A 13,914-nucleotide genomic window follows, 5' to 3' on the forward strand; every position below is an offset into this window, starting at 1 on the left:
TCTAATAAAAAGAGCTGCAGATTGGTGACAAATAAATTTAAAAAACACTTAACCCCATATAGTGAAAGGATCTGATTGTTCTGTTATGCATTGCTTTTTCTTTGGTTCAAAAAGCTAGAAAATCACAGATGTAGGTATGTTGTGTCTTGGCTGTGTTCTGTGTATCTTTTATAACACTGTGCAGCTCATAACAGATAGAAGAGCTTAGGAATTAAAAAAGGATTTCACCTGAAAACTCACAGAGCTATATACTTTGTGTACTGTTTATATGTGCCACTAAAATGCTGCATATGTACTGCTGAAATAATAAAATGTAGATTTGTTTAAACAGGTGAACTTCAATGTGGTTCACCTTCACTGGTGGTGGTCAGAGGGCCCGGTGGCGCCAGTGTCCGGCAGCCTCGCCTCTGTCAGTGCGCCCCAGGGCAGCTGTGGCTACAATGTAGCTTGCCATTGCCAGTGTGTGAATGTGTGTGTGAATGGTGAATGACTGAATGTAGTGTAAAGCGCTTTGGGTCCTTAGGGACTGAGTAAAGCGCTATACAATGCAGGCCATTTACCATCAGAAAGATGGCAACTGCTTCTTTTAGCATCCAGCGCTACTGAAGAGTAGCGTTCACAAATGTACTAACACTTTCTAAGTATAACATCTTGATGCATGCTCAATCATCCAGGTAAGTAGATCAGTACGTCAGTATGATCAAACAGCATGCAAGATGGCTGATTACAGGAACCACCTGAGATTCAGCCTCAGATGCCGACAAGACAGGATTACTCCTAAAAGTCTGCTAAAAGCCGCTTAATGAACGGGTGAGGCAAACAAGTTTTACCATCGACGTGTTAAAATCTGAAGAGGAGTGGATCCAACAGAGACTTACAATGCTTCTAGATGACAATACTCTTAAAAAGGTGTTTGAATTCACCGAGAAGGATCGTCTAGCACAGCACGAGAAGTCTAAAAACCGGCAACAGAGTTTGACTTGTTGTGCGTCGGAAACCACAGCAAAATACAAAGAGTGTCCTCAGTGGTCAGAAGAGAGAAGGATGCCATACCGAGGATGTGGACAAGTGGGTGAAGAATTTGTCTGACAGACAGCTCACCCAAACAGAGAAAACATCCTTGCTAAAGGTTTGAATTTTGCTGTGACGCCAAGACAAATCCCGCTAGTGGAACTGATCACAGCCACAGCAAGAGCAATTTGAAAGAACAATATTGCAGACGTGGAAGCAGAGCAACTACGGGCAGACGTTTCGGTCTGTCTCAGCAACGCAAAGCCCCCAGCATCCAACATCAGCATGGAGGAGAGGAAGGCACTCCCATCACATTATCATCCTTTAGGCAGACAAAGGTAGGTGCACAGTTTTGCTAAACCAGCAAGACTATCATGAGAACATTTCGTCACTGCTCAGTGACGAAAATACTTATGAGCCCTGAAACAAGACCCAGGAAATGGTTACAGGAAGAGGGTGATAGACTGTCTGAAGTGGAAGGGTAGCCTTCTTAGATTGTGACATTTCCATCAGTAATGGGGGACATCTAAAAGCTGATGTGTACCGTAAACCTACGCATACGGATCAGTATTTAAGGTTTGACTCTCATCATCCAATGGAGCATAAACTGGTTGTCATCAGGATGCTACAACAGAGAGCGAACACCATCCCCACAGACACAGCGGCCAGAGAAGCAGAAGAACATCACATCAAGAATGCCCTGAGTAAATGTGGTTACTCCAGCTGGACTTTTGTCAAAGCTGGGAAGGCACCTAAAGAAAGCTCCAGCCGATCCAGGAGAGAAGGTCAGCTGCCTTCTCGAAAGCCTGTAGGGATCCCGTATGCATCAGGAGTATCAGAACATTTGAGATGCATTGTTTCTAAACACCACATCTCTGTGCTTGAATTAAGAAACAAACGTATAGGATTCCTTACCTGATACCTGGATACCTTTAAGACCTACCATAGAACCAAGTCCGCCAGAGCTTATATTATATTTTTACATGCTGTAGTGCCATTTTTGTTGATATACATCAATACAACCATTATAACCCAAATTTTAATAATATGTATGCATTAAGTGCATAGTAAGTACATAAATTGCAAAAAAAGTGCAATAAACTACAAAAAATTGAAAATCGTTTTTGTTTTTTTAACATATATTTCTAGTTAGAGAAATTTAAGAGGCTTATCCCTCAAAACTGTAAATACAAAAAAGTTGCACAAACTAGTTTCCCACCACAGGAAATTTATTTTAAGTGTCTTCATAGTTTTATTTTTGACATACACCAATTTTCATATACTGCAGGAAAATCGAAAATAAATATTATAATGCAAATTTGCGAAAAAAAAACCCAGCATATGTATCAAAATAAACTATTTCCAGCAGTGCAATATGAGTCCTAGGCATCCCAGAAACGACACAGAAAGTCATAAAGTCAAACATAACTTTTAAAAACACAAGTATAGGCTCATAAGCCCCTGATGGTAAAAAAAAACTACATTTCCGCAAAATGACGTCACTTCCGGTTTCGGGCAGCTCACGGCGGACATGCCATAGTTCGTGCTGATGGAGTAGGAAGTGTTACAAACAGCTGATTGGATCGGCAAAGCGTGTTTCTGGAATATTATGTTTTTGTTGCTGCAAGCGCTTTTTATGCAGTTTTTGCAAAGCTATATGTGGAAGGAAACCGTGACCTAGGACAAGCTGATGGCATAAAATGTAAGTACAACTCCTCCGGTTTCATATGCAAAAAAAATTATTGCGCTAGCTTACATGGTTGCAGTGCTACCGGGATTTAAAAACAGTTACGCACAACAGAGCGTGCCCGCTCCTACCGGCTTTAAAGGGTTAACACAGTCGTCTTTGGTGGCATCTTTGCTTCTGGAAATTATACTGGGATAGTTCCTCCCTCCAGCACTCCACGGTCACAGTCAGTTGTTAGCGGGAGTAGCATTCATGTGATCAAAAAATACACCAGTGGGGAATTAGCATCTCTAAACAACAAATCAGAAAAGTTTGATTTTGCAGGTTGAAAAGATTGATCCAATCACTCTGAAAAGACTTTCTAACAGCTCTTCTCCCTTTAATGTCTCACAAAAACTGAAAAACATCCCTGCTCATCCTAAAATAATATCAATAATTATTTCTGCAGATTTGTGGAGGGGAATTGGAAGCAGGAAATCGCTGCACGTCAGCAGGTGAAAAGAAAAGAGAGGGAGGAAGTTAAGTTGGACATGTGTGTGTGTGTCACAGAGATCACACAGCTGAGGCATGTGGAGGTGTACAACACATAGGTGTTTTGACTGACAGCTTCTAGCTGTAATCACGTGTATGATTGTTTCCACATGTGAAACGGATGTAAAAATGATTGGATGAAAAATCCCCCCGTGGCCGGCAGTCTGAATAAAGGCTGTGAAGTCGTGTCAACATGGTTTCAGTTATCCTGCAGGAAAGTAAGACTTTAACTTTTTATTTGATACATCAAAGCGTGAAGGTATGCAAGAGGGACTACTTTTACACACATGTAGACTATTGTACTGATGTTTCAAGTATATTTTTTTGTCTCTAACCACAAGATCAGATGTTTTCTGATAGTGAGTGAGGGGTTTTTTTTCCAGAGAGAGCAAATGTTTTTAATATATTGATCATTCTGAGCCATTTTAGTTCACAATGGAGAGGTCTGATGAAACTAAAATAATAATTTTAGTCAATTTTAGTCCATAGAATAGGCTGGAAAATCATGCACTGTAAAATATAACTTGTTGTTTCAACTTAAAAATATCAGGTACAGGGCTGCCTTAAAATTTTAAGTTAAGTCAAGAAATAGAGTTTGTTCTTATAACACAACCAATTGTTATCTTAATGAAAAATCACATGTTGTCTAAACTTTCGTCTTAGTTTAGTTGACTGAGATTTGTTAGTCAGTTCAACTCCTTTAATTGTCATCTTTACTTGGGAAAACCCTTTCAGCTAAATTAAAATAATCTATTGTTTAAACTCTTGTCCTAGTTCAGTTGACTTGGGTTTTTTAGTTAATTCAAATACTTTAGTAGTTCTTTTAACTTAGGAATCTATTTTAGCTTAACTAACATAATCTGTTAGCTAAGTTGATTTAAGTTTATTAATTAACTGAGCTCCTTAAGGTAGCTGAGTGAACTTGTAAATCAGTTTCATTTTAATTATCAGAGTTGATTGACTGGATGTAAAGAAAAATGTGTATTAAACATCTTAAGTTTTGTTTTGTTTTTTAGCTTTCTAACATCCATTTCAGCAAAACTACCTGTTAGGTTTATCTTAGATCTCAGGTTTAAATATCTACATTCCTTTAAATAATTTTCTGTTGTTTACAGAAAAAAAAATAAAAACCCACAGATTCCATTAAAGTCTATCTGATCATTTCATACAGAAAGTTTGTTTTAAGAACATGACAAGACAATTACTCATGAGCGCCCAACATTCACCATTTATTGTGCCATCTTAGTCATCTGAGAAACAGAAAAATCAGTGACGTAGCTCATCAGGCTCACAATCCATCAAAACTCAAAGGCTGCTCCCTGTGAAACAATAAATTTGAACTTGGTCTTGAGCCCAGTTTGGGTGAAGATTAAATTCTGACCAATACTCTAGGAGCAGTAGTGATTCTTGTGAAGTAACAACATAAAGTCTGCATTAATGTAATGTATCAACGGGACACTTGCTATTTTAGAAAAGTTATTCTTTACATTTGCAAAATTTTTAAACTTCATTGTGCTCAGTCACACCTGTTAGCATAAAACTTGAAATATTAAAATAGTACAAAACCTTTGATAAGTGACAGTAAAGATCAGTTTATAACAACTAAGACATCAAACTCTTGTATTTGTCTTCGTTTACAATTGCAACAAATTCCACAGAACCAATATCTCTGAAAATGAGTGCATGCTTCTGAAACATTTGATAAGATGGATATTTCAGAAACATCAGTTTGAGTCTGCTCAATTGCAAAACAAAGGAAAAACTACTGACTTGCATGAGATAAGCATCTGCAGAGTCCAGCATTATATTGTTGTTCACATAAGTTTCTTAAACCATGAACAAATGAGTAATTGTCTAATCTGGAATGTAAAGTGTAGTCATTTAGTGACATACAAAAGTGAGAATGAGAACTTGCAAGAATAAAAAACAAACAGTAAAATAAAAACTGTCCTTAACACTAAGGCAATTGTATGCTGTGAGCATACAATTACAGTTCTGCATGGCTTTCTGCAAGAGTCTGTTTCTTAGACCATGCACTAGTGAGATGCACTGCCTTCCACCAATGTTCATTAGGATGTTCTGAATGACTTCAAAGATGTCCTTAAGTTCCTTTGGATAGTCTATGTTGAGGGCAAAAAGAAGGCCCATCAGCATGGAAATGGCACTTGAGACATCCTCAGATTAGACAGGATTACTGCCGCCTCAAGGACAACCAACACATCGATGATGTCTTCTTCTTTCACCATCGCAATGCCAACTTTCATCCTCTTAGAAAACGTGTCTTCAATACCTGTCGGCTATAAAAGGGTTCAAAGACAAAAAAAAAAAAAAAAAAATTACACAATTACAATTACACAATATCCCTTGTGCTTAACAATTCATGTCTTTCCAAAGAAGAGCCATACTGATGCTTTGGATGATGGTGATTGGCTTTGGGTAACACTTATTAGTTGTTAAAGTTTTTTCAGAATGAGATATGCACCCCATGTTACAAATCCATTTCTTGCTTTAAACAAAGACCATGTTCATAAATAACTGAGCATGTCTTCAATTGCAGAATTCAAACAAAATTTTCAATTTAAATGGTAAATGGCCTGTATTTGTATAGCGCTTTACTAGTCCCCTAAGGACTCCAAAGTGCTTTACACATTCAGTCATTCACACACATGGGTGGATGACTGAATCGTGACTCAAGAGTTGACAGTTCGTCTTATAATCGGAAGGTTGCCGGTTCGAGCCCCGGCTCCGACAGTTTCAGTCGTTGTGTCCTTGGGCAAGACACTTCACCTGTTGCCTACTGGTGGTGGTCAGAGGGCCCGGTGGTGCCAGTGTCCGGCAGCCTCGCCTCTGTCAGTGCGCCCCAGGGCGGCTGTGGCTACAATGTAGCTTGCCATCACCAGTGTGTGAATTTAAATCTACTTATGCTAAATATTGGCTGTGCTCTAAACCAAATCTGGCTGAGAATACATGAAATGTGCAAACTGCAGCTACACTACAGGATCAGATTATGGCTCCATAGACAATGCTTCTTTAATCAGTTTATTGATTAAAGTTTATTTTTCCCCTATATTAACAGCATGAAAAAAGAGCATATAGACATGGCTGAACAGGTTGCATAATTGGCACTGAATATCAACATCCACCTTTACCCAGCTGCCCAATGACTCTCGGCCAGTAACCTTTAATTGCTTACCCAGTCTACACAGTCTCTTTTCCAGGGTCCAGGACATTTCACCAAAGTATTGCCCCCCACAGCTGTAGCAGCCACTGCAGCCCCTTAAATATCCTAATATCTCTGCCATTACAATATACAATGTGAGAAATCAAACGTAAAGCTGAAGTGAACAGTACAGCAGCGAAATGTCAAAGACCCTGGTGAAGACATGAATAAACACAAGACACTAATAATATCAATGCTAGCTTGCCAGTTAGTTTCTCTGAAACCCAGACCAAATCCAGTGTCAAAGATCTTGTAATAATACATTTGGTGAGGAAAAAGTACACATGTTATCATGTGGCATCTATTGTTTCATAGATGCCATATGTTTCATTTAAAATCCACTGTGGTGCTGTCATTATTAAATTTACTAAAAGAAACAATGCTAACCTTCACAGTCTTGAAAGTGTGTGAGGGATCTTCCTTTAGAAAATGAGGTCCTCTGTCCTCTTCCTTTGTGTAGGGCTCTGGTCAAAGAAGTCAAAAAGAAAACAAAACATTTTTAAACAGTGTTTATGAAGCATGTAGACAGCTCCAAATTCACAGCTTTTTGATACATAATTCCATCAATATATGATTATCATTGGAGATTTTGAATCAGGCTTATCAGGACATTCAAGTAGAATATGATATCCAACCTACCACCAATATACACAGATTCTGTAAAAGTTACCACACTAAATGTCCAGTTGTGAAATATGATGACAGACTTTACTTATCAGCTTTCTTTCAATGAGTTCATCAGTTGAACTGGATAACCTAAAACTTAAACAAAGGATTAGATTTCGCAGTTGAACACTTACATCATCACCGAAGCATTTTATGAGCCTAGTTAGCCCTCCTATGCCGCTCTTGATTTTCTACAGCTCCACGAACCTCTCCATAATGGTCAAGCACAGCAAAAAGGAACCCTTTCAGGTCAACAGATGTAAGACGGGCAAATTCTGCTTCAACCTGAGCAATAGAAGAAGAGGGGTGGAGAGTACAGGCAGAATAAAAAAAAGATTCTTTGAGACCCAAATTTAAGCAAACAGTCATCTGAGGCCCATTAGAGAAAACACAAACACACAAAAGCAAACAAACAAAAAGATGCACTTTACCTGCCGTTCAGCAAACAAGGAAGTTCAGAGAACAATAAGCTCTGTCTCGAAATCTTTTAAAGTAGAATGATTGTGAAAATGACTTATGTGATGTAAAACTTTAGTAAACGTGCGATTAAAAGAACACTGAGTAAAAGGACAAGTAACAATTTCCTTATTCCTCAGATGTTTACCTTGATGAGCAATACTGTTTTAGTCCAACTGCCTCATTAAAGTTACACAACAGGCTTTTTACATTAAAGCCAGCAAGTCCATTACATACTCCCTTTTTAGATCTGAAATACTGTGCACATTCTGTGTATATGTAGTGGACAGCAATTTACCCAAAAAGTGCAAAGTTTGCAAGTCCACCTCATTTAAATGACAAAGACAGATGTGATCATCTAGACCTGTGAAAATAAATTAATGACAAACTTGCAGTTATGGATGTTATTACAACCACAAGAACCTAAACAGTCTGCTCCATTGCTTTTGTTAATGAATCATTTGTTGGTAACAGGTCTGAATATTTAGTTTATGCCACCTGCATGTGATCATCAATAGTGCCATATTACTTCTTAAGAAGTACCCTGACACTACAATCTTTATATCATTTGTTCTACAGAGCTATTAAGTTACAATATAATCTGTGGTGTTTCCAGTATGACAAAATGCACAAATTGTAACTTACCATTTGACTCCACTGACAAAAATAAATCCCCAGCATCAAGTTTGGCTTCACAGACCTAAAATAAGTAAAATAAAAATATATGTTATAATTATATTGTTTTCGCCATTTATTCATGTTTGCTAATTTTCTGACATATAAACAATATTAGTTTTGTTACAATACAGGAATGCAGTTTAATTAAAAGGTAAATTATGCAAAAAAAAAAAAAAAAAACTTCTGCAGTATACCATGCCAAAAATCAGTGTCTCTGATGCCAATTATTTTATCACTACAGCTCTTTTAGTATGGAAACTCACACAATCTAGTCATACTGATCACAAGAGTTCAAAAATAAGTCAAAATAGTGAGCTGTTGTTAAGCATAAAGCATTTCAGGGTAACAAATAACTGCACAATAGAATTAAAGCAAAAAATAAACACACTGGAGGACTATCTGATAAAAACTAATATAATGCTGGTTTGTAGACCATATTTTGTCTCAGTCCTCAGTGCACTCTTGCAGCTTAGCATGCAGCAGTTAATAACAACTTAAGTGATTACATAGGGGTAAACAGATGACAACAAGCATCCGAGTCCTGCCAAAAAGTTCTTTTTGAACCCAGTCAGTTATTGGAAATATTGCCAAAATGAACTTCCACCAAAATACAACAGCCTGTGAACTTGAAAGAAATTTACAAGTACAGAGACAATATGAAATAAGCTTTATTAATTAGCTGAGTTAGCTTGCAACAGTGGTTGAGTGCACAACCTTAAAGCTAGCGGCACAATACTTGTGATTTGGTCAGTGCCACATTAAACCCATAAAAAAGGCCACATGTCAGTTTATTAGGTCAAGTTTGGTCATGACACACAAGCTGGACCTTGTCGGCTAAAGTTACATTAGCTAAAGCAAACATTTCGGTAAAAGAGAAAAACACACATCATGCCATAAATTCAAAACATGTTCCAACTTTTGTAGCTCTCTTTCCTTATAGTTATAACCAATGTTACTCACCTTGAAAGCATATTCCAAAGAAGACGATTAGAAAACGTCCAAGTAAAGTGAGCATGTCGTTAACCGCCAATTCCCCATGATGCACCTCGGTAGCAGTCACGTGAGGCAGTTTTGAATCCTGCTGTGCTCAACTTACCCACATTGTCAAGTTCACATAAGTTTCTGATTTAGCTGGACATGAGTTTTCAAGTTAGCTTTTTTTGGTGTAATTGGGACGTTTTTAACTTGTAATTCTATGTTATAACAACAACTTCAGTCATCTATCGTCAAACTGATATAGAATAATATGTTGAAATAACAAACATCTAGAATTACATTTTACAGTGTGGGGAGACCTTTGCCTGTTCAAATCTCTTTCTGGTGTGATATCACACCCACATTGTGCCAATGAGTTTAATCAAAGGATGAAAACTAACATTTTGTACCCGAAAAACTATTGAGTATGGATGCAGTCATTTTGTAAATGATTCTGAAAAAAAAAAAAACCTTTAAAAATACAAGATAAATAATTGGTTCTCTTATATTATTTTTTTTTTTACATACAGAATAATTAGCTAGTTCAGTTACAGAGCCAATGCATAACACCACCCACCTCAAAGTGCTTTATATCATCAGCTAGGCCATACAATACCAGAGAGAAGTCCAAAAATCACTCCCATTTAATAGGAAGAACCATTCAGCAGAACCAAGCTCTTAGGTTAAAGAAAAAACATAAAAGAGGAAGAACGATCAACAAAACACAGACTACAGGAGAGAGAGGGCATTGTTAATGACGTGCAGCAGTGGCACATAGACACGTGGAGAAGAAATGCTGTGTCCATCATGGGAAGGCCTCCAACAGACTGATGTAAGATGCATAACTAAGTGATGTTTCAAAAGGAACACTTTAAGGCTAACCTTAAAAATACAGGGGACGTCTGTCTCCTGAATCCAAAGTGTAAATGGTTCTACAAAGGAACCTGAGACTTGAAGGCTCTGCCTCGCATTCTACTTTTAGAGGCTCTAGGAACGACAAGCAAGCCTGTAGTCGTTGATCAAGTGCTCTACTGGGATAATATGGCACAGTGAGATCTGTAAGTTATCATGGCACATGATAATTCAAAACTTTGTATCTCAGGAGAAAGATTTTAACATTAGAACCACCTGTGTAATACTGTGTAGCTGACCTACCATAGATGAACACAAGACTTTGACAGTGAATTCTTTCAGGAGGTTGGAGCGTTCATGGATTGTTGTCAGCAGTTTGTGCCGTTAACACAAGGGACACTTCACAGTCACAGTAACAATAAATGCCAGAACCATAGACTGCATATAAAACATGAATGTAGCTTTGGCGTTTGGAAAGTGAAGCCAGTAATTCAGCTTTCAGTATTCCTGATGGCCATGAGGAGGGAACTCATTTGGTTTCGAAAATAATTCTTCTTCTATGGAAGTCTGGAAAACAAAGACTTTGATCCACAACCTCAGGAAACACTTTCCTGATGAATTCGTGGCCAGAGTCACTAGTTTCAAGTCTTATTTAATACAATGTGACTTTCATTGTATAAATTATGTTCTCCTTTGTGTAACTGACAACTTGCAAGCCTTTGAGCGTGTGCCTCAATTAAATAGTGAAATCCACACTCACTTGTCATATCCAGATTCAACATGTCTAGACTGTCATGGCAAAAGTGCACAGCTTGAGGCTTCATAACAAGTTTTTGCAAACTAATGGATGGACTCACAACAGTGACAGTCTGTGGCATAATGTTGCTTTCTAAAGATATGACCGGTGTTTTGTTTTGGCTTTTTTATATATATATTTTCTCATTTCTCATTTTTTTCTGAATTACAATATATGAGATTATTTTCTTGTTCATCCCATAAGAGCGCTCAGTTTCATAACAAGAAACCGAGGGTTCTTCATGTCTGGTTCAGACATGAAATTAACCAAAACATTGGTCCAACTCATGCATTTGCTGTCATGGTCTGGGTAGTTTTCCACAGCATCAGCTCCTCCCCCCCTGGGTGGAGTCTTTGTTGTTCCTCACCTGATGGCAATCATACCGGCAGTATTTATGACCTGCGCACACAACTAGTCTTCGCCAGATTATCTGCCAACTTTAGTCAGTTCTCGGCCTCACGTCTGTTCCTTGGTGAATCATCGTGTGTACTTACCTTATTTCTGTTTTCTCGTCAGCATCTGGAACCCACCTACCAAGCTCTCCTGGATTCCAGTTTTCAGCTGCCGGTAACCTCTCCCTTTTCCAACGGCCAGTCTCTCCTGCTGCCTCCCTGCATTGCACGCTGTACCCACCTGGGTCTTTGTCTCCTGCCCCCCCCTCCTCCAAGCAACCTCCACCTGCAAGCACGTAGGCAGCTCAGTGTAATTATTCTTAGATGCACGTAAGGCATCAGTGTAATTATTCTTAGATGCACTCACAGCTCGCTGTTGGATTCCCCTGACTGCTCTCTCCTCTGTTTCAGTGCCCTGGCCAGCCACAGTTTCCCCTGCCCTGTCCCTGCACCAGTCGTCCCTGTAATCTAGTCGTAGTTCCGTTATGGTCATAGTTTCTCTACCTCAGACATCTAGTTTACGTTCCTTATTACTAGTCTGAGTTTTCTGTTGATTTCCAAACATTGAGAATAAAAGACCTTTTGTTACACCGCACCTCTCGCCTCCGGTTTGAAACTGCACTTGAGTCCATCCATTTCCACGGCCACTGTGCCATGACATTTGCCACAAAGAAGGCAGATGTTGTAAATTCTCCTCAGCATCAACTCCACATGCCATCGTCCTATTCTTCATCTCATTACTTGGCATATATATCTCTGGTTGTACTGTGGCTTTTTGGGGCAGGGAGACAGAGTGAACTATAAAGGGTTTTATACAAGCTGAGGAGTGGAGTTAAACTGGAAGCAGTCTGCATGTTTGTATGGAAACAATTCTTTCACGAGTTGCAATTCTGTTTGAGTCCAGATGTAAAAGCCACAGGGAGAGAAAGATGCATATCAGTCTTGACACCTAAATCCAGGATGATGCTGCACTTGAAGTGCTATCCTAACCTCACCGAAAAGACTACATTTAGCAAAGTATTCTCTGTGCATTTCTTTTCTAAGCAATAATGATTCTGACAAGCAGGATAGAAATTCTTCCAGTTATATTAAAGGATCCACTACTTTTTGGGGAAGAAAAGTGAGTTAGGTAACTTTAAACTTTGCATATTTGTTGGTGTAAGACAGGCTGGTCTGAGTATTTCAGAAACTGTTGATCTGCTAGGATTTTCCCCACAACCATCTCTGGGATTAAAAAGAGGAACATATGCAGTGAGCAGCAGTCCTTTGAGTAAAAATGCCTTGTTGATGTCAGAGGAGAATGGCGAGACTGCTTCAAGATAATAGGAAAGCAGAAATACTCAAATAACCACTCATATCACCAAGGTGTGTAGAAAGACATCTCTGAATAACACATTGAATCCTGTAGCAGAGGTCTACAACAGCAGACTACATCAGGTCCCATCCTGTCAACTAAGACAGCACAGACTCACCAAATTGGAAATTAGAAGACTGGAAAAACATATGAGCAACATTCAGAAGGTGGTCAGAATTTGCATAAAAAACACGAAAGTGTGTCTCCGTCATGCCTCGTTCAGGCAGTTTTGCTTACTATTGGCTGTAAATTACTTCAGGTGAATGGAATGTCTCTAAATGCTCATCTCAGCCAAAAAGCTAAGGATTTTTTTAAAACTGTGAATCATGCAAAACCGCTCTGGTAAATGCAGGAATTGTTTTAAAAAAGGGAAATGAGCATAATAAGTTCCCTTTGACAATATTTGTCACAAATTATTATGATCCTACTTTAAGTCTAATCTCTGTACTTCAAGTAATTACACTAAGTCATGCAAATGTTTTGTGTTTGTTCTTCAAGGAAGCACGTTTTCTTTCTGGCTGCTTCTCTGTGGTCTGACCAGAAACTAACTCATCCTTATTCTAGAAAGTGAACCACAACATGTGCAACAGAGCCACAAACATGCGCTCATTCCTCTTGAGGGGAAACTAGCAACTGAAAAAACAGAGATAGAAAGAGAGAAAGTCCAGTGTTCCTCTCCACATCCATTTGTCTTTGGACTACATTCCTACTCCTCTTCCTCAAATGAAATGGTTATCCCTGCAAACAATGAGAAGACTGAGCTGCAGGAGCATCTGCAGCATGTGAAGTGGGACATGAAACAAAAATTGGCTCACAAGGTCGAGGTCAACTTCAGCATCAGCACATTCTTTGAGCCAAGGCGTTGGAGAGAAAGCAGGCGCGAACTGAAATGGCCCTAGTCCTCCTAACATGCTTTATTTCCCACATACTTCGTGATCAGCAGGCCTCAGTATGTTATCAGGTAATACTGAGACAAACAGCTGCTTACGTGCTGAAATGTGGATGTATTATTTGAGTAAAGCATTACACATGAATCAGAAGAACAATACATTTTGACCAATAGGCTAACAATTAAAGTAAACTCATCAGTATTAAAAATACAGCTGGAAAGGTGAACTGTTCCTACTTTAAGAGCAAGTGCAGGCAGATATGTTGCGAAATGTATTACCATCATAATTAAATACAAAAAGAAAGAATGTGCAGAAAAATCTGAACTCTAAACTCACACCTATGATATTAATTTAAAAATCATAGTTGACCTTTTCGAATTATTGTAACAAAAAAAGGAAAAAATCT

General features: G+C 38.6%; 1 long non-coding RNA gene across 1 annotated transcript; it reads left to right on the plus strand.

The window, feature by feature from the left end:
* The first annotated feature begins 2,503 nt into the window (after positions 1–2,503).
* Positions 2,504–11,476, plus strand: LOC109198994 (uncharacterized). The gene is made up of 3 exons (XR_002059512.2): positions 2,504–2,713; positions 3,147–3,447; positions 11,389–11,476. It is a non-coding gene; the product is annotated as an uncharacterized LOC109198994 (long non-coding RNA).
* Positions 11,477–13,914: the final 2,438 nt, after the last annotated feature.

This window comes from Oreochromis niloticus, unplaced genomic scaffold (assembly GCF_001858045.2).
Source record: "Oreochromis niloticus isolate F11D_XX unplaced genomic scaffold, O_niloticus_UMD_NMBU tig00008713_pilon, whole genome shotgun sequence".
NCBI classification, from domain to species: Eukaryota; Metazoa; Chordata; class Actinopteri; order Cichliformes; family Cichlidae; genus Oreochromis; species Oreochromis niloticus.